Consider the following 23,258-nt stretch of genomic DNA (forward strand, 5'->3'; position numbering starts at 1 on the left):
TATTGTAAAATTGGTTTCCATACAACACCCAGTGCTCATCCCAAAAGGTGCCCTCCTCGATACACATCACCCACTCTCCCCTCCCTCCTACCCCCCATTAATCCTCAGTTTGTTCTCAGTTTTTAAGACCCTCTTATGCTTTGGCTCTCTCCCTCTCTAACATCTTTTTTTTTCTTCCCCCTCCCCCATAGACTTCTGTTAAGTTTCTCAGGATCCACATAAGAGTGAAAATATATGATATCTGTCTTTCTATGTGTGACTTATTTCACTTAACATAACACTCTCCAGTTCCATCCACGTTGCTACAAAGGGCCATATTTCATTCTTTCTCATTGCCATGTAGTATTGCATTGTGTAAATAAACCACAATTTCTTTATCCACTCATCAGTTGATGGATATTTAGGCTTTTTAAACAACAGCGGTGAGAGTGGACATCCCTGTCATGTTCCTGATCTCAGGGAGAAAGCTCTCAGATTTTCCCCATTGAGGATGATATTAGCTGTGGGCTTTTCATAAATGGCTTTTATGAGGTTTAAGTATGCTCCTTCGATCCCGACTTTCTCAAGAGTTTTTATTAAGAAAGGATGCTGAATTTTGTCAAATGCTTTTTCTGCATCGATTGACAGGATCATATGGTTCTTCTCTTTTCTTTTATTAATGTGATGTACCACATTGATTGATTTGTGAATGTTGAACCAGTCCTGCAGCTCAGGAATGAGTCCCACTTGATCATGGTGAATAATTCTTTTTATATGCTGTTGAATTCGATTTGCTAGTATCTTATTGAGAATTTTTGCATCCATATTCATCAGGGATATTGGCCTGTAGTTCTCTTTTTTTACTGGGTCTCTGTCTGGTTTAGGAATCAAAATAATGCTGGCTTCATAGAATGAGTCTGGAAGTTTTCCTTCCCTTTCTATTTCTTGGAATAGCTTGAGAAGGATAGGTATTATCTCTGCTTGAAACGTCTGGTAGAATTCCCCTGGGAAGCCATCTCGTCCTGGACTGTTATTTGTTGGGAGATGTTTGATAACTGAATCAATTTCTTCACGGTTATGGGTCTGCTCAAGCTTTCTATTTCTTCCTGTTTGAGTTTTGGGAGTGTGTGGGTGTTTAAGAATTTGTCCTTTTCTTCCAGGTTGTCCAGTTTGTTGGCATATAATTTTTCATAGTATTCCCTGATAATTGCTTGTATTTCTGAGGGATTGGTTGTAATACTTCCATTTTCATTCATGATTTTATCTATTTGGTCCCTCTGTCTTTTCTTTTTGAGGCGCCTGGCTAGAGGTTTATCAATTTTGTTTATTTTTTCAAAAAAACAACTCTTGGTTTCATTGATCTGCTGTACAGTAGTTTTTAGATTCTATATTGTTTATTTCTGCTCTGATCTTTATTATTTCTCTTCTTCTGCTGGGTTTGGGGTGTCTTTGCTGTTCTGCTTCTATTTCCTGTATGTGTGCTGTTAGATTTTGTATTTGGGATTTTTCTTGTTTCTTGAGATAGGCCTGGATTGCAATGTATTTTCCTCCCAGGACTGCCTTTGCTGTATCCCAAAGCGTTTGGATTGTTGCCTTTTCATTTTCATTTGTTTCCATATGTTTCTTGATTTCTTCTCTAATTGCCTGGTTGACCCATTCATTCTTTAGTAGAGTGTTCTTTAACCTCCATGCTTTTGGAGGTTTTCCAGACTTTTTCCTGTGGTTGATTTGAAATTTCATCACATTGTGGTCTGAAAGTATGCATGGTATGATCTCAATGCTTGTATACTTATGAAGGGCTGTTTTGTGGTGCAGTATGTGATCTATCTTGGAGAATGTTCCATGTGTACTCGAGAAGAAAGTATATTCTTGTTGCTTTGGGATGCAGAGTTCTAAATATATCTGTCAAGTCCATCTGATCCAATGTATCATTCAGGGCACTTGTTTCTTTATTGATCCTGTGTCTAGATGATCTATCCATTGTTGTATGTGGAGTATTAAAGTCTCCTCCAATTACCACCTTCTTATCAGTCAGGTTGCTTATGTTTGTGATTAATTGTTTTATATATTTGGGGGCTCCCATATTCGGCACACTGACATTTATAATTGTTAGCTTTTCCTGATGGATAGACCCTGTGATTATTATATAATGCCCTTCTTCATCTCTTGTTGAGGCCTTTAATTGGAACTCTAGTTTTTCTGATATAAGTATGGCTACCCCAGCTTTCTTTTGACTTCCAGTAGCATGATAGTTCTCCATCCTGTCACTTTCAATCTGAAGGTGTCCTCAGGTCTAAAATGAGTCTCTTGTAGACAGCAAATAGATTGTATTTTTATCCATTCTGATACCCTATATCTTTTGGTTGGAGCATTTAGTACATTTACATTCAGTGTTATTACAGAAAGATATGGGTTTAGAGTCATTGTGATGTCTGTAGTTTCCATGCTTGTAGTGATGTCTCTGGTACCTTGTCTCACAGGTCCCCCTTAGGATCTCTTGTGTGGTTGGTTTAGTGGTGACGAATGTCTTTAGTTTTTGTTTGTTTGTGAAGACTGTATCTCTTCTATTCTAAATGACAGACTTCCTGGATAACGGATTCTTGGCTGCATAATTTTTGTTTATCACATTGAAGATTTCCTGCCATTCCTTTCTGGCCTGACAAGTTTCAGTGGAGAGATCCATCACTAGTCTTATCGATCTCCCTTTATGTGTTAGAGCATGTTAACCCCTAGCTGCTTTCCGAATTTTCTCTTTATCCTTGTATTTTGCCAGTTTCACTATGATATGTCATCAGAAGATCGATTCAAGATACATCTTAAGGGAGTTCTCTGTGCCTCTTGGATTTCAATGCCTTTTTTCTTCCCCAGATCAGGGAAGTTCTCAGCTATTATTTCTTCAAGTACAACTTCAACACCTTTGTCTCTCTCTTCCTCCCCTGGAATCCCAATTATGCATATGGTATTACGTTTTATTGTTACTTAGTTTTCTAATTTTCCCCTCTTACTTCTGTATTTTTTTATCTCTCTTTTTCTCAGCTTCCTCTTTTTCCATAGTTTTATCTTCTAATTCACCTATTTTCTCCTCTGCCTCTTCAATCCAAGCTGTGGTCATCTCCATTTTATTTTGCAGTTCATTTATAGCATTTTTTAGCTCCTCCTGGGTGTTTCTTAGTCCCTTGATCTCTGTAGTGATAGATTCTCTGCTGTGTTTTATGCTTTTGTTCAAGCCCAGCGATTAATTTTATGACTATTACTTTAAATTCATTTTCTGTTACATTGCTTATATCGTTTTTGGTCAGTTGTCTAGCTGTCTCTACTTCCTGGAGTTTCTTTTGAGGAGAATTCTTCCATGTTGTCATTTTGGATAGACTCTGGAGTGGCGTGGAACTGCAGGGCTCTTCCTCTGTGCTGTCTGGAGTAACTTACGTTGGTGGTCAGACCTGATGTCTGCCCCCAGCCCACCGCTGGAGCCACAGTCAGATTTGTCTGTACCTTATCTTCCCCTCTCCTAGGGGCAGGACTCAATGTGGAGTGGTGTGGCCCCTGTCTGGACTACTTGCACACTGCCAGACTTGTGGTGCTGCTTCGATGGGATCTGGCATATTAGCTGGGGTGGATCAGCAGGGTGCCAGAGGCAGGAGGGGCAGACTCAGCTTGCTTTGCCTTAGGTGGCCTGCTTCGGGAGGAGCCCTGTGGCACCGGGAGGGAGGCCAACCCTTCGGAGGGATGGATCCACAGAAGCACAGAATTGGGTGTTTGCACGGTGCAAGCAAGTTCCGTGACGGGAACTGGTTCCCTTTGGGATTTTGGCTGAGGGATGGGCAAGGGAGATGGCGCTGGCCAGCGCCTTTGTTCCCTGCCAAGCTGAGCTCTGTCCTTTGGGGCTCAACAACTCTCCCTCCCATTTTCCTCTAGCCATCCCACTCTCTGAGCAGAGGTGTTGACTTATAACATTCCAGATGTTAAGTTCTGCTGGCTGTGAGAACACACTCCGTCCAGCCCCTCCGCTTTTGCAAGCCAGACTCGGGGGCTCTGCCTCCTGGGAAGGCTGGCTGCCCCTCCACCTCCCCGGCTCCCTCCTGCCAGTCCATGTAATGTTCACTGCCTCTCAGCCTTTTCTACCCTTTTCCGTGGGCCTCTTGTGTACGCTTTGCTCTGGCGAGTCCGTTTTGCTAGTCTTCTGGCGGGTTTTCTGGGTTATTTAGGCAGATGTGGTTGGAATCTAAGTGATCAGTAGGACGCGGTGAACCCAGCGTCCTCCTACACCACCATCTTCCTCCAAAATCTCTCTACTCTGTGTGATTTTTTTGTGAATTCACAAATTGAATAAAGACACAGGAACTATAGAACTGTGCACACTCTTTAAATTTGTACTTTTTACCCTAAAACACATATCGTTTTATGACAAAATAAAACCAATAAATCCTTTTCCTATTCTGGGCCTATTTCTTTGTCTCCAAAATGAAGAATTAAGTTAAATGAGCTATAAATTGAAACCGGAGTGAACAGTACAGTGAAAGTGTTTGGTGTTTTAATGGAGTCTGAAAGATGTAAGCCATATGCCTGCACATAACTGGGATGGATCAGGAATGGAATACCCCTAATGATGTAACATAGGTGGCTGAACTACTAGATCACAAGAAATAATAGTGACATGAAATGAAAATTATCTAATGAAATTTTTCCAAGGAAAAGGTATGGGAATTCTTAGATACTACACTGATTTCCAGAGTGTAAAAAAATAATAATTTAAGAATTGTATTTAAAATATGTACTTATGACATAAGGGCTCATTTTTCTAACACTGTCATTACTTGGTTTGGTCTGTTTTCAAAAGACACAATTTCTTTAATTTGAAGCATTATCATTGTATTTGAAGATAAGATATCCAAGTACCAGTAAAATTAGTTGTATAGGCAAACCGAAGGACATAGGTACGTATAAATGTGATTCTGTATTTATTTTGTTTGTTGGCTGCTTCCATATCTCTAAATAATATATTTTATGGTTACTTTTCAATTTTATACATTTTCTCAAAATGGTCTTCCATAATGGGTGAAGATTTTGTTCATATACACCATCTCCTCTCCTCTTTTCCTAATATGGTTCTATCTTTATTTTTAGTTCCTTCATTAATTGTCTTTGTAACTTTAAGTATTTTATTTGAAAAATTTTTGTACTGTTATTCCTCTTCAGTTCTTTCCTGTCCCTTTTCTCTAGACCTTCTCTTATTTTATATTTTTATTGAAATATGATTGAAATACAACATATAGTAGTTACAAATGTACCTCATAGTGATTTGATAATTTTATACATTAATACATGATCACCACCAGAAGTCTAGTTTTCATTTGTCACCATACAGACTTATTACAATATTATTAACTATATTCCCTATGATGGACATCCCCATGACTTAATCATTTTATTTTATTTTTTAAAGTTTATTTATTTTGAGAGAGAGAAAGTGGGGGAAAGAAAGAGGGAGAGGGAGAATCCCAAGCAGGCTCTGTGCACAGCACAGACATGGGGCTCAAACCCACAAACTTTGAGATCATGTCCTGAGCCAAAATCTAGAGTCAGACGCTTAAATGAGCCACCCAGGTGCCCCTGACTTAATCATTTAAACTGGAAGTTTGTATGTCCCCTTTTCCTATTTCACCCATTTCTCCATCCCCTCCCTTCTGGCAACTATCAGTTTGCTGTCTGCACCTATGAGCCTACTTCTGTCTTGCTTTATTGACTTATTTTTAGATTCCACATATAAGTAAAAATCATGTCATTTGCCTTTCTCTGACTTATTTCACTTAGCATAATATCCTCTACGTGATTGCATGTTGTTGGATTTGGCAGGATTTCATTCTTTTGTATGGCTGAATAATATTCCAGTGTGTTTGTGATACATTCTGTATCCATTTATTATTAATGGATACTTAGGTTGCTTCCATATCTTGATTATTGTATATAAAGCTATAATAAACAAAGGAATACATCTATCTTTTAGAATTAGTGTTTTTACATTCCTTGGATAAATAATGAGAAGTGTAATTGCTGGATCACATGGTAATTGAATCTTTTTTTTTTTTTTTGAGGAAACTCCATACTGTTTTTCATAGTGGCTGCATCAATTTATATTTTGACCAACAGTGCACAAAGATTCCCATTCCTCCACACCCTCCCCAACACTTGTTATTTCTTGCTTTTTGTTTGTTTGATAATTACCATTTTGGCAGGCATGAGTTGGTGTGTCCTTAAAGTTTTTATTTGCATTTCCCTGATGATTAGTGATATTGAGCATGTTTTGATCTTCCTGTTGGCCATCTCCCGGTTGTTGCCTGTTGACTTCTTTGGAAGAGTGTCTATTCAGGTTGCATGCCAATTTTTAATTAGCCTTTTTTTCTTTTACTATTGAGCTGTACAAGATCATTATATCTTTTGGATATCAACCCCAGGTGTCTTCTCCTGTTTAGTAGATTGTCTATTTATTTTGTTGTTGGTTTCCTTCACTGTGCAGAAGATTTTAGTTTGCTGTAGTTTCATTTATTCATTTTTGCTTTAATTGTCCTTGTCTGAGGAAATGCATCCACTAAAATATTGGTAAGATCAATGCAAAAAAACTTACTGTTTGTATTTTCATCCAGGAATTTTTTTGGTTTCAGGCCTTACATTTAAATATTTAATTCACTTCGAGTTTATTTTTGTATTCACTGTAAGAATGTGGTTTAGTTTTGCACACAATTTATTAAAAATTCTGGTTTATTTCCCCCCACTATATGTTCTTGCCTCCTCTGTTGTAGATAAATTGATCACAGAAAATGAGTTTATTTTTTGGGTATCTATTCTGTTCCATTAACTTACGTGCCTCTTTTGGTTCCAGTACCATATACTTTTATTATAGTTTTGTAGTGTAGTTCAGAATCATGTAGCATCTAATATTTCCAGATTTATTATTTTTCAAGATTTCTTTGGCTATTAAGTATCCATTGTAGTTTACTTCAAATATCAGGATTATTTACTGTAATTCTGTAAAAATGTCATTAGTATTTTGTAGGGATTGTATTGGATCTTTAGATTGCTTTGGTTAGTATAGATATTTTAATGATATTAACTCTTTGGTATAGATATCTTAAAGATATTAATTCTTGGGGCGCCTGGGTGGCGCAGTCGGTTAAGCGTCCGACTTCAGCCAGGTCACGATCTCGCGGTCCGTGAGTTCGAGCCCCGCGTCGGGCTCTGTGCTGACTGCTCAGAGCCTGGAGCCTGTTTCCAATTCTGTGTCTCCCTCTCTCTCTGCCCCTCCCCCGTTCATGCTCTGTCTCTCTCTGTCCCAAAAATAAAATAAAAAAACGTTGAAAAAAAAATTAAAAAAAAAAAAAAAGATATTAATTCTTCCTGTCCATGAGTACAAAATATATTTTCACTTATTTGTGTTGTCTTTAATCACTTTTACAATGCCATAGTTTTCTGAATATAAGAGTTTCACCTCCTTGGTTAAATCTATTCCTGAGTATTTTATTATTTTGATGTTATTGTAAAAGGGATTGTTTTCTTAATTTTTCTTTCTGATAGTTCATTTTAGTGTATAGATATATATGTCTGTATATTAATTCTGTATCCTGTAATGTTACTGAATTCATTTTCATGTCATCTTCAAATAGTGACAATTTTACTTCTTCTTTTTCAATTTGGATACCTTTTACTTCTTTTTCTTTCCTAATCGCTGCAACTAAGACTTTAATACTATGTTGAATAAAAGTGCTGAGAGCAGGCCTACTTTTCTTGTTTCTGATTTAGAGGAAAAGCTTCCAGCTTTTCACTGCTGAGTATCTTAGCTGTGGGTTTATTATATATGGCTTTTATATGTTGAAGTACGTTCCTTCTATAAACACTTTGTTGTGAATTTTTATCATAAATTGACGTTGAAGTTTGTCAAATGCTTTTTCTGCATCTATAGAAATGATCATACTTTTTTTCTTTTTTGATGAAATTTTTAGTGAATTTTCCATCACAATGGTGTGTCTTTTATTGTATCCTAGAATTCTAGGAATTGTGGATGTGGCAATGGTGAGTTTGGGAATCTAGGCTCCCAAAAGTACCTTCTGCTCTACCCTTTATTCTGCAATGGCTTCCAGGCAAATCACCCCTCCACTGGAACCACCCATTCCATGACCAAATTAATATCATTGGCAGTGAATTCCAGACACTCTTCCTTGGTCATGCTTTCCAATAGCCATAGGTATATGAGCTCCCAGAACCCCCAGTGGCAAAGGACTGCCTTAGCATCATACCTACAATGGGCACTGAGTACAACTGGCCTCCTTCTTGGGGTTACCAGCCTGCAATGATGATTCCTGCCATCAGGTCTTCTAGATACCATTAACACATCTCCTAAAAGAGGCTGGTTGCTGTGTGTACCATAGGAGGCTCATTCAGCTCGATGCTGTGGAAATCAAACTGATAACTGACAGCATCACCTACTGCCTGCATATAAGCTGCTGAGCCTTAGTGGCAGCAAAAAATACAGTCATGAATAGGGGTCAGCCTATCAGTCACTCAACTGGCAATATAGGACCCAGTGGTTGTTATGGAGTGGGCTCCCAAAATCACGACCCCATCAAATTGCTCAGCCATTAGAGTAGTCCCTGTGGAGATTTCCTGGGTTTCCCAGTTGGGGATAATGGCCTCTAGACCACAGATCAACGTTGCCTGCTCCTCCAGAGGCTACTACAGTGGCTTCCAACTTCCTTCTCCAGTACTGTCACTAATCATGTACTTTTTAATCCTTCATTTTTTAATGTGGAATATCATGTTGATTGATTTTCATATGTTCAACCATCATTGAATCCCCGAAATAATCTAATTTGACCATGTATTATTCTTTTAATATATTGTTTAATTCAATTTGCTAATAGGTTTTTGAGAATTTTTAAATCTAAGTTCTTTAGAAATATTGGCCCGATTGTTTGTTTGTGTCTTTCTTTCTCTCTCTCTCTCCTTTTGGTATCAGAATAATACTTGCCTCTTAAAATAAGTTTGGCACTGCTACTTTTTATTCCATTTTTGGGATAATTTGGGAATAGTAAGTATTGAATTTTCTTTATTTCTTTGTATTGTCTGACTGCAGAGGCTAAGACTTCCAATACTTTGTTGAATAACAGTGGCAGGAGTGGACATCCTTGTCTTGTTCCTGATATTAGGGGCAAAGCTCTCAGTTTTTCCCCATGGGAGATGATATTAGTGTTGAGTCTTTCATGTATGGCTTTTGTGATCTTGAGGTATGCTCCTTCTATCCCTACTTTGTTGAGGGGTTGTATCAAGAAAGAATGCTGTATTTTGTCAAATGCTTTCTCTGCGTGTATTGAGAGGATCATATGGTTCTTGTCCTTTCTTTTATTGATGTAATGAATCACGTTAATTGTTTTGCAGATATGAAACAGCCTTGCAACCCAGGTATAAATCCCACTTGGTCGTGGTGAATAATTTGTTTACTGTATTGTTGGAGCCAGTTGGCTAATATCCTGTTGAGGATTTTTGCATCTATGTTCATCAGGGAAATCAGTCTATGGTTCTCCTTTTTAGTAGGGTCTCTGTCTGGATTTGGAACCAAGGTAATGCTGGCTTCATAGAAAGAGTATGGAAGTTTTCCTTCCATTTCTATTGTTTGGAACACCTTCAAGAGATAAGTGTTAACTCTTCCTTAAATGTTTGGTAGAATTCCCCTGGAAAGCCGCCTGGCCCTGGACTCTTGTATTTTGGGAGATTTTTGATTACTAATTCTATTTCCTTACTGGTTATGCGTCTGTTCAAATTTTCTATTTCTTCCTGTTTCAGTTTTGGTAGTGTATATGTTTCTAGGAATTTGTCTATTTCCTTCAGATTGACCATTTCATTGTCATATAACTGCTCATAATATTCTCTTATTGTTGATTGTATCTCTGCTGTGTTGGTTGTGATCTCTCCTCTTTCATTCTTGATTTTATTTACTTGGGTCCTTTCTCTTTTCTTTTTGATCAAAGTGGCGAGTGGTTTATCAATTTTGTTAATCCTTTGAAAGAACCAGCTTCTGGTTTCATTAATCTGTTCTACTGTTTTCTTTTAGTTTCAATAGCATTAATTTCTGCTCTAACCTTTATTATTTCCTGTCTTCTTCTGGATTTTGGTTTTATTTGCTGCTTTTTCCAGCTTCTTAAGGCATAAGGTTAGGTTGTGTATCTGAGATCTTTCTTCCTTCTTTAGGAAGGCCTGGATTGCTATATTCATTCCTCTTATGATGACCTTTGCTGCGTTCCAGAGGTTTTGGATTGTGTTATCATTTTCATCGACTTCCATATACTTTTTAATTTCCTCTTTAACTGCTAGGTTAGCCCATTCATTCTTTAGTAGGATGTTCTTCAGTCTCCAAGTATTTGTTACCTTTCCAAATTTTGTCTTGTGGTTGATTTTGAGTTTCATAGTGTTGTGGTCTAAAAATATGCACAGTATGATCTCGACCTTTTTGTACTTACTAAGGGTTGATTTGTGTCCCAGTATATGATCTATTCTGGAGAGCATTATTCCATGTGCACTGGAGAAGAAACTGTATTCTGCTGCTTTAGAATGAAATTTTCTGAATATATCTGTCAAATCCATCTGGTCTAGTGTATCATTCAAAGCCATTGTTTCTTGTTGATTTTTTGATTAGATGATCTGTCCATTGTAGTGAGTGGGGTGTTGAAGTCTCCTACTATTATGGTATTACCATTGATGAGTTTCTTTATGTTTGAGATTAATTGATTTATATATTTGGGTGCTGCCACATTTGGAGCATAAATGTTTACCATTGTTAGGTCTTCTTGGTGGATAGAGCCCTTAATGATGATATAATGCCTTTCTGCATCTCTTGATATAGTCTTTATTTTAAAGTCTAGATTGTCTGATATAAGTATGGCTACTATGGCTTTCTTTTGTTGACCATTACATCATAGATGGTTCTCCATCCCCTTACTTTCAATCTGAAGGTATCTTTAGGTCTAAAGTGGGTCTCTTGTAATCAGCATATAGATGGATCTTGTTTTCTTATCTATTCTGTTACCCTATGTCTTTTGATTGGAGCATTGAGCCCAATGACATTTAGAGTGAGTACTGATATATATATATATATATATATATATATATATATATATATTATACATATGTATACATCTTTTCTCCCCTCAGAAGTTCCCCCTTAAAATTTCTTGCAGGGCTGGTTTAGTGGTCACAAATTCCTTTAATTTTTGTTTCTCTGGGAAACTTTTTATCTGTCCTTCTATTTTGAATGACAGCTTTGCAGGATAAAGAATTCTTGGCTGCATATTTTCCTGATTCAGTACCTTGAATATACCCTGCCACTCCTTTCTGGCCTGCCAAGTTTCTGTGGAAATTTCTGCTGCAAACCTGATCTGTCTTCCCTTGTAAGTTAAGGACTTTTTTTCCCTTGATGCTTTCATGATTCTCTCCTTGCCTAAGTATTTTGAGAATTTGTGTATGATATGCTCACATAACCCTTCTACCCTGATTTTTCTCTCTTTCTCTTCTGGGACCCCTTTGATTCTGATGTTGTTCCTTTTTAATGAGTCACTGATTTCTCTAAGTCTTAAATTGTGCATTTTTGCCTTAATCTCCCTCTTTTTTTCTGCTTCATTATTCTCTGTAATTTTGTCCTCTATATCACTAATTCTCTGTTCTAGCTACCCAGTCTCTAGTATTGGAACTGTGTTCTCCCCGATCAGTAATCGTGCACCGTCCTCTGTCTTCAGCTTTCATCCACTCTCCGCTTCTTCACTATGAACAAGCCCCAGGCAGTACCTCTCCCAAGTTTTGTCTCAGATGTGTTTTTTTCCCCCAGCCCCTTACTTCTGAAGGACTGCTGCTTTTAGCCATTCCGCCCCTCTGCAAGAGGGTCTCATCGAGCAATGGCCAAATGAACAAAGGCCAAAGGTTGACTGCACCCAGGATCGCTTGCTAGACCCTGCTGCTGCTGGTGCCCTGTGACTGAGGCCAGGTGCCAGCCCACCCCAGAAAAAGTTATCAAGATAGTGTAGCAGGAACTTTTCAGGGATTATGGAAAATCACAACACACATCTGACACCAGGCTTCACCCTTAATGACCTTGTTCCAGCACCAGCGAATGTAGCCATTTTCTGGGGTCTGCTGGGTCTAGGTGGCTTCAACAGTCTCTACCAAATGTCCTCCCAGCAGTGGAACCGCTTTTCCCCGTGTGGCCTGAGATCTCCCCACACCTCACTCTGTTCCTGGGGATTCACCTTTCCCACCAGAGCACAGTCAGTTATCAAGCTGCAGAGTTGCAGACTTTGCGCTCCCCTTGTTTACAGTCTTAATAGAATTTAAACCCTCTCCTTTCTCCTTTCTCCCTTTTTATTTTAGACCCTGTGACTGTTTCCAATTTTCCACTTTCTCTCCAGCTGTTTTTGGCGAGGGGTGCTTTTCCTGTATTCTCCCCACCCCCAATTCTCCATCCTCTCTCTGACTGCCACCAGCTTCTCTCTCCCCAAGTTCACCTCTCTGTGCCACATACCTGCTGAATTCTGTGTTTCAGGTTGTGCAGATTGTTGGGTTAAACCTCCAGTTTTCTAGGTGTGTTGGATGGTTTAGTGTTGGTCTGGCTGTATTTCATGGATGCGAGACACACAAAAACCTTCCATGCTGTTCTGCCATCTTGGCTCCTCCTCCTCTTTAGTATTATGTTTAGATCCTTTTCTCATTGTCTTTCTTGTATTCACTATAAGCTTTTTTCATTGTTGTTGCTGTTTGTAGTACTGTGAGTTTCATATAAAATAAAATATCTTAGGTATATTGTAGTCTTTTTAAAATTTATTTATTTAAATTTAAGTTAGTTAACATACAGTGTAGTATTGGTTTCAGGAGTAGAACCCAGTGATTCATCACTTACATATAGCACTTAGTCTTCATCCCAACAAATGCCCTCCTTAATGCCCATCACCCATTTGGCCCATCCCCTCATCCACCTCCCCTCGAGAAACCCTCACTTTGTTCTATTTGTTATACTCTATTTTAAGTTGATATTAATTTTGTACTCATTCCAAATATTTACTCATATCACCCAAAAGTATTTTGAAAACACACTTTATATAATTTTATTTTATATATCCCTTAATTAATTATTGTATTTTTAATTTTACTACTTTTATTTTACCCATCATACTTAACTTTATATGTGGTTGAACATTTATTTATTTATCCTTTCCAGTGAGGTTTTTGCTTTTCTCTGTTTTCTTATTACTCACTAATGCCTGTCCATTTTAGTTCAGAGAAATGTCTTTAACATCTCTTTTAAAGCTGATTTAGTGGTGAAAATTTCCTTTAGTTCTTGCTTATCTGGAAAACAATTTGTAAATCTTAATTTTGAATAATAAACTTGCTAGGCAGAGGATTCTTGGTTTGCAGTTTTCCTCTTTCAGCACTTCAGAATATGTCATGCTACTCCTTTCTGGCCTATAATGTTTCGGCTGAAAAATCTGCCGATAGCTTTATGGGGTTTCCCTTGTATGTAGTAAGTTGCTTTACTCTTGGTGCTTTTAAAATTCTTTTTGTCCTTAACTTTTACCATTTTAAAATGTGTCCCAGTGTGTTTCTCTTTGGTTTCATATTATTTGGAACTCTTGGGGCTTTGTGAACCTGTATGTATGTTTTACTGTCCCAGATTAGAGACATCTTAGCACTTATTTCTTGAGATATTTTCTGTGTCCCTTTCTCTTTCCCTTCTCCCATTCTGCTTGATGTTATCCAGATGTCTTTTTTTTTTCTCCCCTTTTGGTGCTCTGGGTGTTTGCCATTGCTCTATATTCCAGCCCACAAATTCATACTTCTATTTTGTTCATTGTGTTGTTGAACCTCTCTAATGTATTTTTCAGTACAGTTATAATTTGTTTGGCACTTTCTTATATTTTCTATTACATTGTTGAAGTTCTCACTATGTTCATCCATTCTTCTCCCAAGATCAATGAGCATCTTTATGACCATTACTTCGAATGCTTTATCAGTTAGATTGCTTATTTCCATTTCATTAAGTTTAATATGGAAATTTGCCTTATTCTTTGATTTGGAACATTTTCCTGTTTCCTCATTTTGCCTATCTGTGTTTGTATTGTATTAGGCAAAATGGCCACCCCCCCCCTCACTATTGAAGGAGAAGTATTGTGTAGAAGCTGAAACGTGTGGTCCAGAAATGCAATCTTCCTTGGCTACCAGAGCCAGGTACTCTATAGTTGTACTTCTTGTGGGTTGCACATATCCATGGGTTGTGATAAGGCTACAGCTGCTGTACAGAGATGGTGAAGCATGAGGCCTTTTCTTGAACTGTTTGTAACTCAACCCCTGCACAAGGAGAGTATAATTTTAGCCACTTGCTCATCTCATTGTTTCTTGGTCTCTGTGTGGGGTAGGCAAGGGCTTTGGGCACTCATTTGTTCAGTTTGTGGCTAGTATGTTGCACAGGGAATGTGAATCTAAAGGCATTTTCCCAAACTGTGGCTCAAGTCTCTGAATGGTTTGGGTGAGGCTCAAGGTACTAACTAACCCAGTTGTGGCATTTCCACTACATAGGGATGGCAGGATGTGAGGCCCTTTCTCAACTTAGCTTTGGCTTGGTTTCTGTGTGGGTAGTGCAGGGCCTAGGGTGCTTACCCACCCTTTTTGTGCCTTGGTCTCTGCATGGGTTGGGGTGCTTGGGCACTCACTTGGCCCTATTATGGCTTGGGTATCCTGCACGTTGGGTGGGGCATGGGGTACTCATACATTCTGATTACAGTGAAGGATAGGCAGCACAAGACCACTGATGTTAACAAGCTAGAGGAAGAGAATCAAAAATCGGTATCATTGCCATTATCAGCAGCAAGTCAAGATGATATTGCAAAAATGACACTCTCCAGTGCTTCTGCCACCTGATAACGTATTTGCAGGTTTCTACCTGTCTGGAAGCTGCTTAAAATTAGTAAATGTGTCTTTGTCATTCATGGTCTAGGCACTTTTCGATTTGTTGCTTTGGTGCTGAATATCAGGACAAACAAGTTTTCACACAAGAAAAATTTTGTGATTTGCAACGATATGGATGGAGCTGGGGAATATTATGCAAGCAAAATAAGTCAGAAGATAAATAAATGATTTCAATCACATGTGGATTTTAAGAAACAAAACAAATGAGCAAAGTGGAGAATAGAGAGAGAGGTACAAACCAAGTAACAGACTCTGAACTATAGAGAACAAAGTGATGGTAACCAGAAGGGAGATGGGTGAGTGTATGGTTAAATAGGTGATTGAGATTAAGGAGTGCACTTGTGATGAGCACTAGGTGTTGTATGGAATTGTTGAATTACTATACTGTATACCAGAAACTAATATTAAACTGTATGTTAACTAAATAGACTTTAAATAAAAACTAAAAAAAAAAGAATAGAGAATTGTCTTCTTTTGATAATAGCTATCTATAAAAAACTGATAGAAAATGTCATACTTTCCCATTAAGTCAAGACAAATTAAGATCAAAAATTAAGATCAAGAATAAGGTTAGGATTGGGGCGCCTGGGTGGCTCAGTCGGTTAAGCGTCCGACTTCGGCTCAGGTCATGATCTCGCGGTCCGTGAGTTCGAGCCCCGCGTCGGGCTCTGTGCTGGCAGCTCAGAGCCTGGAGCCTGTTTCAGATTCTGTGTCTCCCTCTCTCTGACCCTCCCCCATTCATGCTCTGTCTCTCTCTGTCTCAAAAATAAACAAACGTTAAAAAAAATGTTAAAAAAAAAAAAGAAGAAGGTTAGGATATACCAAAGACATCTTGATTTTTCTTTTTCTTTTACAATCCTTGTTAGATCTGGTTTACTCAAAAAATATCTAAAATATGAACACCTTTCATCAACTACACTGCTACCTCCCTGGTCCCAGCCACTGTTAACTCTCTTCTGTAGAAAACATACATCACATCATGTTAAAACACATCACATCTCCTTAAAACTTGCAATCAAGGGATACATAGCATCTTTTGGGAGTGATTGAAATGTTTGGGAGTGATTGTGGCAGTAGTTTGACAAATATGAATATGTATATATATATACACATATATATAATATGTTTATTATATATAATGTAATATATAATATATAATGTATTATACATATAACATATAATATAATATATAATGTAATCGTTGTGAGGGCAAAGCTCTTTGTTTTGTTTACTAATATATCCCAAATTCCCAAGAAAGTGGCTGGCACCTGATATTTATTGAACAAGAAAATTAGTGTGACATTTATTTAAAAAATAGGAAGAAATGAATAAAATAATTGCTGGGCAGTTTTAAAAATCCAGATGATACTAGATAGTATAATTTTTAGTGTGCCCAGTTCATAAATACATTCATTGATTCATTGATTCATTCATCCATTCATTCATTAAAAAAGGGTAAAAAAAAAAGCTGTCAAATAACTATTAAGGTGATATTTGACCTGTATCATGAAAGATAAGAAACATTTTGAAAGGCAAAGACAGTGGAGAAATTTGTATCCAAGTACACTCAACTAGTTAATAGGAGAACCAGGCTATAAAATTTTATCATTAGATACAAGATAAGAGTATGATATTGAAAGGTGATATTAACTGAAGTGAAACATAGAATTTCCAGGAAGAATCCAGACAAAGTGAATGATGGTAGAGACACAGGGTTGGCAACTCACATAGTAAACATAATTAAAGCCTAAGGGGCATAAAAGCCACAATAGATTATTGTGATGCATCTACACAGGTTTTCTTTTTGATATTAAACTATAAATTAAATGGAAATAAGGTGAACAAAGGCCTATGATTTTTAATAGTGTAGTTTCAAAAGATTTTTTTTCCTTTATTGCATAACTGTGTTGATATGCTGTTGCTTTGCTGTGCTTCAAAAATGCAACTAGTCTACTTATTTCTCCTCAGTCTCCATTAGTTTTGATTTCTTCTTGTTGACATTTGGCTGTCAAGAACAAATTTTAATGCCAAGATCTCCCTTCTTTTTTTTTTATTTTTTTTTTATTTTTATATGAAGTTTATTGACAAATTGGTTTCCATACAACACCCAGTGCTCATCCCAAAAGGTGCCCTCCTCAATACCCATCACCCACCCGCCCCTCCCTCCCACCCCCCATCAACCCTCAGTTTGTTCTCAGTTTTTAACAGTCTCTTATGCTTTGGCTCTCTCCCACTCTAACGTCCTTTTTTTTTTTTTTTTTTCTCCTTCCCCTCCCCCATGGGTTCCTGTCAAGTTTCTCAGGATCCACATAAGAGTGAAACCATGTGATATCTGTCTTTCTCTGTATGGCTTATTTCACTTAGCATCACACTCTCCAGTTCCATCCACGTTGCTACAAAAGGCCATATTTCATTTTTTCTCAAGATCTCCCTTCTTTAGACAATGTTTCATCTTATGGAAAGTCCCAGAAACTCAAAAATCTTTCTCATATGGAAAAAATTCTGCCACTTATTATTCCCTGAATTGTCAAAATAATTTCATACTATCTTAGCTCAGGCTGCTATGACAAATACCATACAGTGGGTGACTTAACACACATTTCTCACAATTTGATAGTCTAGAAGTCCATGATTGGGGTATAAGCATGGCTGAGTTCTGATAAAAGACCTCTTCTTGGCTTATAGACACCACTTTCTTGATATATCATTGCATGGCATAGAAAGAGATCTGGTCTATTCATTCTCTTATAAGGGGACCAATCCCATCATGAGGACTCCACCCTTAGGACCTCATCTAAACCTAATTACTCCCTAAAATTCTCTACCTTCAAATATCATCATATTGGGCATTAAGGTTTCAGAATATGAATTTTAGGGACACACAAACATTCAGTCCATAGTAGTCACCCTTAAAGTATTAACTATGGTTTAACAGAAGCATTTAAAACTCTTAAAGCCAAAATATAAATGAATGAATGTCAAATATTTGGACTTGAGGTAATGTGAAATGCTTTAGAAAGTGGCATTTCCAGTAATTCTCTTAAACCACTATATGTAGATGAAAGTTATCCTATCTGTATTTTAGGCTACACACAGTCAACACTTCATCCTAATTATTTGAGAAGTATGATGTAGAAAAAAATACTGAACTATAAATCAAGAGTGTGAGTAATAAGACACATTTCTTATAGTAAAATAAAGGTATCTATAATAAATGGCCAAGAAATAGAAACATAATTTATACAGGAGGAAATAAATAAATATAAGAAATAAAATTATTAAAAAATATTGACTATGGGGTGCCTGGGTGGCTCAGTCAGTTAAACATCTGACTTCAACTCAAGTCATGATCTCATGGTTCGTGAGTTCAGGCCCCATGTCAGGCTCTATGCTGGCAGCTCGGAGCCTGGAGCCTGCTTTGGATTCTGTGTCTCCCTCTCTCCCTACCCCTCCTCCACTCGTGCTCTGTCTCTCTCTCAAAAATAAATAATAATAAAACATTTAAAAATAAAAAAAAATATATTGACCATGGTTAGTAATGAAAACAATCCTATGAGATCATTTCTCATATAATAATGAAGTAAAGATATAATACATACATAAATTATATAAATATAACAAATTTTATATGTATTATGTGTTTAAGATATCTTACATATATATCTCACAGAGTTCTTGAGGCTTTAAGGATGGTGGTACTTTTATTCACTGCTGACGCAAAAGAACAGTGTAAACTGGTTTAACCTTCCTCTAGAATTATATGGAACTATGAAGGAAGAGTCGTAAATGTGGTAATACTATTTGACTCAGTAATCCCATTACTTGAAATGTATTGTAATAAAAATATCAGCAGATGGATAAACAAACTCTAGGAATAAAGACAATGATTACAATACAGTCTATAAAGGAAAAACTTTGGAATTAGACTAAAGGTATCAAATTAGGAGAATGGTTTAGTAAAATATATATAATCATATGCATTCATTGAAATAATTATAAAACCTTGATAATTAAAGGAAAAAGTTCATATTATACTTTTAAGAGATAAAAACAGGAAAAAAATACTATGGGATCACAACTAAGCAAAAATCTGCATGTTTCTGAACAAAGATAGTAATATGCAAATATGAATATATTTATATTAGTAGGGTGGAATTTGAAGTGACTTTCCATTATTGTTAACTATTTTTTGTGTTTTTATATTATATTATCAATTTCAAAAGTTCTGGTCTATTAAAATAGTTGTGAGATCTTAGATACATAATGTACTTGGATAGAACTTGGTTCCAACACAAATCCTTATTGTTGGATGAGTATTCAGTACTTCTCACCTTTTGGTGAACATTAGGAGCACCCAGGGAAGTTGTTGAACATGCAAATTTCTCACTCCATCTCAGACTTCGACTTGATAAGTCTGGGGTGGAGTCCAGGGACCTGCATTTTTAATAAGAAATAATAAAAATGATGTCCAAGTTCCTTTCACTTGTGACATTATGTGTTTTGGTGTGGTCTCTAAAAAACCAGGAACTCTCCATAATTAATAGATAAATAATATTTTACTTTTTATTTTCTTTTTTTTCCTTTTTTTACTTTATTCCTCAGCCTGAAGCAAAGTGGATTCATAAACTGCTTTAAAGAAAAAGAAAAAGAAAAAAAAAAAAAAGAACAACTGAGCACTTGGTTTCACAGAATGGCCTTACCACAGTAAACACTGGCTACTCCCAAATGATCATTTCTACTTGTGTGGAACTGTAATAAATAAAAACAAGTCTTCCATGAATCCCAGTGTTGCATCCACATGACTCCTGAAACAGAATGCTACAGGCACCAGTGACAATCACAACAAAGTTTATTGCAATGAGAGGCAAGGCCGACAGATCGGGATGACACTCTTGATCAGAGTGTGGCCTTGAACAGCCGGGGTACAGAGTTTTTATAGCCTACCACATCCTCTTATCACCACCTGGGAACAGAACAAAGAGTTCCCAGATGGGGGTGGAAACAGTTCAGAGAAGCCCTTGCCCCAATCCAATCAAACACTAATCCAGTTGATTTTCCTTGAACATTTGTTCCCTTGATTGATAGGACAAGGCTGTTATCTCTTAACCTACAGTATCCAAACAGAGCTGTTATTTCTCAAGGCTACAGGTTAGCCCTACACTACAATTTAACGCTTACACCGGGAGCTGATTTTTTTGTGTATAATTTATAGAGGTAATTTTAGTGGTACATGCTTTATTAAATGCTTGAACTATTCAAGCCAAAATGCTGTAGCATTTTACCCCATATTCTGAAATTTTAATTAGAAACCATTTCTAAATTTAGGTTAAAACTTTACAGTCTCCCTTTGAATACATTTATCATGTTTTGTTTTATCTACCTTTTCTTAGCGTTAAGAAAAAGTAAACAGATAATGGAAGGAAAGAATCATATCTTTTACACCCTTAAAAGAAATAAAGAGATATATGTAGAGAGTAACCCCCACTTCCTACATACATATAGACCTCTAAATGTAATCATTTACTTTAGACACTTTTTCTTTAGTTTATTACTTTATTTAATGATAATCTGCAAGTTACCCTGAAAGAATAACACATATTTGTCAATTATTTTACATATTTCCATAAATATGCTTGTAATGTTTATTCCTGAAAGCTGTAAAGGGGTGTGGAAAGAAAGACAGTCTAATCCGAAGTCGGATTAGATTAGATTAGAGTAGATAATCGTCTTTGTCTGTCTTGGCTGCTATAACAAAAATACCATAAATTGGGTAGCTCATAAACAAATTTATTTCTCACAATTCTAGAGGCTGGGTAGTCCAAGATCAAGGAACCAGAAAATTCAGGGTCTTGTGAGAGCCTACCTTCTGGTTTATAGACCTCCCTTATCACTGTGTCCTCACATAGTGGAAGGGGACTAGGGAGCTCTGGGTTCTCTTTTATAAAAACACTAATTCCTTTCTTGAGGGCTCTGCTCCCGCAAAGCACTTCTCAAAGGCTCTACCTTTGGGGTCTTAAGCCCCACTCTAATGCCACCACATTGGGGATTAAGATTTTAATATATGAATTTTGAGAGAACACAAATATCCTATCTATTGAAACAACAAATATATAGATAGAGCTATAGACAGATATAAAAATGGAGAACTCCTTCATTCCATACCGTCTGATTTCTGCCTTTTGTTATAATCTTGTCCTCCATTTACTCAGAAATTACTACATTTCAGATCCAATTCTTAAAGAGGTGTCATTTTTCTAACCCATTTGATAACTTTACACATTCCTTAAATGTCACAAAAAAGTTTTTTTATTGCAACATTGTAAATATGAAAAGTTTAAAAACAGTCCATTTATCTGTCATTAAATGATTGGTTGAATATATAACAGTATTTCATTGTAATGGAATGCCACATGAATCTGAAAAGGAATAAAGAAGCTCTCTATGTAGTGAGATGGAAAGATCTTTTACTTAAGTTTTAGTGAAAAAAATCAAGGTGAATAAGAGACTATATGCTATATAAGCTATAGTATTTTTTAAAAGACAGAAGAGAGAATGCATGTGTGTGTCTGTGTGTGTGTGTGTGTGTACCTGTATTTCCTAAAAGAAGCTCTTGAATGATATAAAATAAAATAATAAAAGCAATTACCTATAAATAATAAGTGATGTTGGAGAAATAAATGAGAAACAGGGATGAAATTTAGACCCAATACCAATATTCAGCCAGTACACAAGGATAGATCTGTAAATGTTGGTAAAATACTTCCAAAACAGTTGGCAAATGGCAGCTAGAGAATTTACCCTCCACCTGAAATGTCTCTCTGGACTTCTACCCTAGAGCACCAGCGATCCTCCAGGAATTACAAGCTAAGGGATAATGAAAAATATAAATGACTTACTAAGGGAAACAGTGGTGAAAGGTAAAGGAGAAAAGGAGAAAGAGTGAGTAGGTAGGGAGAATCTTCAGATTACCATGCAGTTGTGACCCATGTTAGAGAAAGAAAAAGGAAAGCTGGAAGGAAGAGCCTGAGACTGTGATGCAGCTCAGAGAGTCTCAACCAGGCCAGTGAAAAGCCATGAGTAAATACTGCTCTTTAGAAGAGTTTGTGTTGGTAAGGAATATCCTGACCTTTGTACCCCCATGGTGCTAAATCATTAGCTGGAAGCAATCCAGTGAAAGAGTGGCCCTGGCATGCACACTGGTGGATTCTAAATTTTCAGTAGCTTGAGGCTATCAGTATCTACACTCCTCATAGCACAATCTTTCTTTTTTTTTTTTTTAAAGAAGGGATTATCTTGATATGCAGGTTTTTAATGTTTATTTCTGAGACAGAGAGAGAGCATTAGTCGGGGAGGGGCAGAGAGAGAGAGAGGGAGACACAGAATCAGAAGCAGACTCCAGGCTCTGAGCTGTCAGCACAGAGCCCAATGCAGCGCTGGAACTCACAGACCACGAGATCATGACCTGAGCCGAAGTCGGAGGCTCAACCGACTGAGCCACCCAGGCGCCCCAATCTTTCTTGAAGTGAGATCTGAGCAGCAAACTCAGTCACTACACAGATTAATTTCTCTATCCATACTCATCCCTCCAACGCTCCTGTGGACTTCTTCTTAGGGAGAAAAGTGGAAAAACAATAGCCTTCATCACTGTTGTTGATGTTAGGGCCACAATTGGCTGACTTCCTATGCTGTCCATTCTTTCTCTTCAACCTCAGGTATTGCTTCTATAGATCTTGCTGCCTTACCTGGTGGTACAACCTCGAATTTCATTCCAGAAGGGTCTGAGACCCTAGTAATCATACCCTCTTCAAACTCCATTCATAGTAAAAAATGGAAGTACCAAGTACCACAGTACCAAGAGATCATGTGCCTTTCACAGATATTGTTTCTCTCTTATATTGTAAAAAGGAATTCTATCTCCTCTTGCTGATCAGGTTAAATTACCCTGTCAAGGTGGTGATTTTTCTTCACAATAGCTGGCCTCTAAACATAAGGAGTCCAAAGTTCCCTGTCAATAGACATAACTTGCACTTCACTGGGACTATTGTTATTTCCCCTGGCAAGAATATGTTCCTTTTAGGAGGATTAGGACTTATAACACTACATTGGCCAGAACTGATGTAACAAGAAGAACTCAAGCTCTAGTGAGCCATTGAGAGGGATAGTAAGTGAGGCCACTCCTTAGTATATCACTTCATTTCTAAGCACATATGCTCTCCCTATTCAAGGCACACCATTACATAGAAGTTGCTGTTTTCATGCATGCACTGCATCTTAAAGAATGTCAC

At 37.3% G+C, this 23,258-nt stretch overlaps 1 pseudogene; it reads right to left on the minus strand.

Moving 5' to 3' along the window:
* Nucleotides 1-7,749: 7,749 nt before the first annotated feature.
* Nucleotides 7,750-23,258, minus strand: part of LOC124509274 (proteasome subunit beta type-6-like) — a 98,914-nt pseudogene continuing 83,405 nt past the window's right edge.

The sequence above is a fragment of the Lynx rufus genome, unplaced genomic scaffold (assembly GCF_022079265.1).
Source record: "Lynx rufus isolate CCGP_SWC_20201006 ecotype Redwood Valley unplaced genomic scaffold, mLynRuf1.p SCAF_14, whole genome shotgun sequence".
NCBI classification, from domain to species: Eukaryota; Metazoa; Chordata; class Mammalia; order Carnivora; family Felidae; genus Lynx; species Lynx rufus.